The sequence below is a fragment of the Crocuta crocuta genome, unplaced genomic scaffold, assembly GCF_008692635.1.
Source record: "Crocuta crocuta isolate KB4526 unplaced genomic scaffold, BGI_CrCroc_1.0 scaffold216, whole genome shotgun sequence".
Taxonomy (NCBI): Eukaryota; Metazoa; Chordata; class Mammalia; order Carnivora; family Hyaenidae; genus Crocuta; species Crocuta crocuta.
Window position 1 is genome coordinate 8,142,073 of NW_027531504.1, and position 4,717 is coordinate 8,146,789.

The window sequence follows — 4,717 nt, forward strand, 5'->3', positions numbered from 1 at the left end:
CTTTGAACATTTCTTCCCATCATTTCTCTGCTAAAGAGACTAAAGTCCCAGGAGAGGGAGTCCAGTTGGAACCTGCCTCTTGGCCACGGGAGAGCTGGCCAGCAAGGATACACAAGTGGGAAGATGCATTACCTAACATAAAATGAAGGGTTGGCAGAAAGAGAAAAATGAATGGTGAGCAGCTGAATACCAGCAAATTCCTGCTTCATGTCTTCTGAGAACAAGCTATATTGAATTAGCCTAATTGCCTGGGGGCTGGTAAAGCTCTGAAATGGCATAGAACTGTATCATTGATTCATTGTGTGTATTTAATTCATTCATTTATTTGTAAATATTCAGTATTAACCAATAAACACAAGGCACTTAAGCGCACAAATCACATTAATCTCCTGGTTAAAATCTTCAATGGTATACACTTAGGATAAAATACAAGATCCCTAATGTGGCTTCTAAGACTCTAGAACATCTAGATCCCCGACTCTCTTCCATCCCTGTCTCCTCCTGGCCATTTCAACCTGCTCCCCAGCCCCTACCCGGGGTCCGCACTTCCCACACACTGTTGTGTCTAGTGGGCACTCTTCTCACTCAAGCCTGAATAGCCTGAGTAACTCCTGAGTGATTTGGGCCTCGGGTTAAATGTTGGTTCCTCCGAGAACTTTGCTAAAACCTCAGTCTGATTCTGTCTCTCCCATTGTTCTGGCCCCCAGAGCCCTGGATTCTTTCCTCATAACACAAATTACATTCTCCTGTTTTTCCTGTGGATTTCTGTAGGACTCTCTTCCTCATAAGATGGAGTATCTCCAAAACGCAAAGACTGTCATCTATTCTGTTCTGCTCTAAAATGTAATATCGATCACAGACCAGCGTCAGAACAGTGTTGGCACACAGCAAATACTGATCAATGAGGATTCAGAAGTGAGTTGGGACTCTATTTACATGGGGTCTGTGTTCTAGGGACGAACATTATGATGTCTGCTGTGGAAAGCCCAGTACTGGAGAGTTGTAGAAAGTACCAAAGGAACACCCTGAGGGAGGGTGACTTTGGCCATGAGGCAATTCTACAAAGTTTTCCTTCAGGCCCTCAAAGAGTTCTGCGAGAAGGTGAAGTGGGAGGTAGACAGCACCAGGTAGCAGAGGCACAGAGGAGGGTAAGAGCAAGGAGAAGGAAGTCTGAGGAGAGCAGCCTTCAGCAGGGAGTTACTGGATTATTTATAGCTATTGCCCCATCTGCAGTCAGTATCCAAGACTTGGATGAAGACAGGAAGAATAGGGGCATCTGGGTGCCTCAGTTGGTTAAATGTCTGACTCTTGATTTTGGTTCAGGCCATGATCTCACCGTTATGAGACTGAGCCCCGTGTGGGGCCCTGTCCGTGTGGAGCCTACTTCGGATTTTCTCTCTCCATCTCTCTGCTCCTCCCTGCTCATGCATGTGTGCGTACTCTCTCTCAAGAGAAATAAACTTAAAAAAAATAAAGAATAATTATGAAATCTGCACATGACACAGAATTGGGAAGAATGATTAATATGCTATCTTGTCTCAAAATTCTGTTTCATCAGGTTTGCTTTAAAAATGCAGTCTACATTACATTCCTTAATGGAACATTTGCTTTGTATTAATGACTAGTGTCTTTGTGTTTAAGTATATTTGTAATTTAATTCAAATGACTTGGAAAATGGTGTTTCTAAGAGAACAGATCAATGGCTTGGTATTCTGGAATGTTGAATACATTACAAAGCTAATTCACAATGCCAGAGTTAAAAACAAAAACGTAAAACCCAAGTGTTTAAGATTCCTTTTTCCAACTAATGTGCTGTCAGCCTTTCAGTTGTTACCATAACATGATTTTTATTAACCTCTTAGTTTTCTTTCACTTGAACAATCAGTCCTCAATTCCACTTGAAGCACGCTATGGAAAGACCATTAACCAATTGATGCTTACTCAATTCTTAAAATGAATAAAAGCCATTTTCCCTTTCTTCCCTCCATTTTTCCCTCACTTCCTCCTTTCTTCCCTTCTTCCTTCCTCTCTCCTTCCACAGACATTTATTAAGATTCTAATGTGTGCCTGGAGCTCTACCAGGTGCACGCATTTTGAATATCTAATACTTGGATTCAGGCATTTTTAACCAGCTTTGTCCATGATGAACATGATTTAGTGATTCAATTGGTCCATTACAGTACCCCTCCAGAAACCTCTCCTTCATGTTTTGACAGTAACAGAGTTGCCCCTACACACACACACACACACACACACACACGCACGCATTCACACACGCATGCACGCACACACATTCATCATGGAAAATGACTCACCACCATGCAGTTTTTGGTTAGCTTATTGTTCGCTCCTCGCTCCTACTTTGGCTGAGAGCAGAATAAAAATGTACTCAGCTGACTCTTGAGTGAGTCAGTAAGCCTCCTTTTCATTTCCTAGTTAGAAACGAAGGCGGAATAAGCAGTTCTCCACCCAGCACTTGTAATTAAACCCACTAATTTAAAGAAAATACACATAGACCTTAACATGTCAATGAAAATGGTTATAGGTTGTATCTAATAAAAATGGGAATCTAACAAGCACATAGTTCTGTGTATGACATATTAAATAAGACCAGATGTATTTAATTCAGCTGAATCACTGTAGACCTGCTTCCTCATCCTCTGCTGTTTTTAGAAGTGTTTTCCTTTCCTTGGTTCATTGTTTTCTGTATTTAGGAGACCACCCCGGTCTTCTTGAGTAAGGACCGAAGACAAACATTTGTTAGCACTGTGTTTGATGCTCCCCAGCACCCCACTGACACATGCAAACGTATCCTGGAGAGGATTATTTAAGTTTGAGTTTATATAAGTCATTTATTTTCAAATAAAGTAGGAAATTCTGTCGTCTTAGCAGAATTACTTTATAAAGCAAAACTGAGGGTAAATGTTAATAGATTGTATGAATGTAGATGGAGATTTTCCTGTTGATAAGAATTTAAGACACTGCCTCAGAGGTGTAGGAGATGAGTGAGAAGCAGCCCTGCATTTTACTTTTTTAATTTTTGAAGGTTTTGTTTATTTTAGAGGGAGAGCATGAAAGTGGAGGAGAGGGAGCATGGGGGGAGAGATGGCAGGGTCCATGCTCAGCACAGAGCCCTACTTGGAGCTCATTCCCACAATGCTGGAATCATGACCTGAGCTGAAATCAAGAGTTGGACACCCACAGGGGAACTTCCCCACAGGAGAGAGCACAACAGCATTTCTTCCCTGCATGCATGGCACATTGCTCTTCCAACCAGAGCCAAGAGAGGGAGGCAGTGGGGAGCCCCTTAGCGACTTGTGAGTGCTGCCCAGAAGGGAAGGCTGGGCTCTCTCAGTCCTTGGCCAGATGCTTGCTGAGCTTACGGAATGTGTGCACCTCTCCTGTGTTGCGACAGGAGTGGAAGACAAGTGAGTCTGGGGGTGGGGGGAACCCTACTGAGGCTCCCTGGAGTTTGAGAATGGAGAGACAGGCGCCTGGAGGCTGGCTGGAACTGCCCTGAGTGGCTGCACGAGGACAAAGCGTTCTCCCATTCAGCTGGGTAAGGCTATGCAATGGTTCTCATGGACCTAGGAAACAAGGTGGAGACTGTCTACCAAAGGAGATCAAAGGGCAGGGCATCCTGTACTAAGAAAACTGGAGAGATTTGAATGAGGCGAAACCTTAAAGTCAATTTAGGCCAGACTGGAATTTTCCGTAGCTGAAAATGAGACTCTGCTCACATCTGAAAGTGACCCCAAAGGTAAGGGATCTGCTTGAAATGCCACTGGGGGCAGAGAAGGGAGATCTTGTTTGAAGACACAGGTGGGTGGGGGCACTGCGCTGGCTCAGACAGGAGAGCCTGTGACCTTTGATCTTGAGATCCTAAGTTCGAGCCTAACATTAGGTGTAGAGATTACTTTTAAAAAATTAAAAATTTTAAAAAAATAAAATAAAGGCTGAAGTGGGAGGAGAAAGCTGTTTACTGATTATAATCACTGACTCAGCACATTTAATGGAGCAGTTACACAATTTATTTTAAAAGTAAGCTATGACACCCTGTATGGAACATTCTTGCCAAAACAAACAAAAATTCTGAACCTGAATTTAATCAAGCCTCTTGAACCAGCCCCCAGATTATGGGAAAGGTGAGAGGTGGAAGCGCACGCTAACGACATGAGGAGGATGCCAGCAGCCAACTCCAGAATATGAGAAATGGCACAAGACAGCAACTTTTGTATTTCACAAGCGTGATGATTGGGCGTTCAGCCACTGTGTGGGATGTGCCTCCCTCAAGCCTTGTCACAGCATAATTGGCACCTTACCCATCTGGGGCACCTGGGTGGCTCAGTCAGTTGAGCATCAGAGTTTGACTAAGGTCATGATCCCACAGTTTGTGGGTTAGAGCCCCGCATCGGGCTTGCTCATCAGCACAGAGCCCGCTTTGGGGCCTCTGTCTCCCTCTGTCTCTGCCACTCCCATGCTTGAGCTCTCTCAGAAATAAATAAAACATTAAAAAAAATTTTTTTTTATTTGGCACCTTACTCATCTGATGTGAAGAGAAAGAAAAGTCCCACAGGGACAAAATCCCCTTCTTCTTTACAAGCACATGGCATAAAAGAAAAAAAGTGAAGAGGAATTGTCATAAGGTAAAAGAGACCTAAGAGAATGTCTAAATGTGTAATGTGCGCACTGTGTTTGAATTTTTATTTGAACAACT

At 43.3% G+C, this 4,717-nt stretch overlaps 1 non-coding gene across 1 annotated transcript; it reads left to right on the top strand.

The window, feature by feature from the left end:
- The first annotated feature begins 4,228 nt into the window (after positions 1–4,228).
- Positions 4,229–4,332, top strand: LOC144238496 (small nucleolar RNA U13). Its single transcript, XR_013337147.1, has one exon. It is a non-coding gene; the product is annotated as a small nucleolar RNA U13 (small nucleolar RNA).
- Positions 4,333–4,717: the final 385 nt, after the last annotated feature.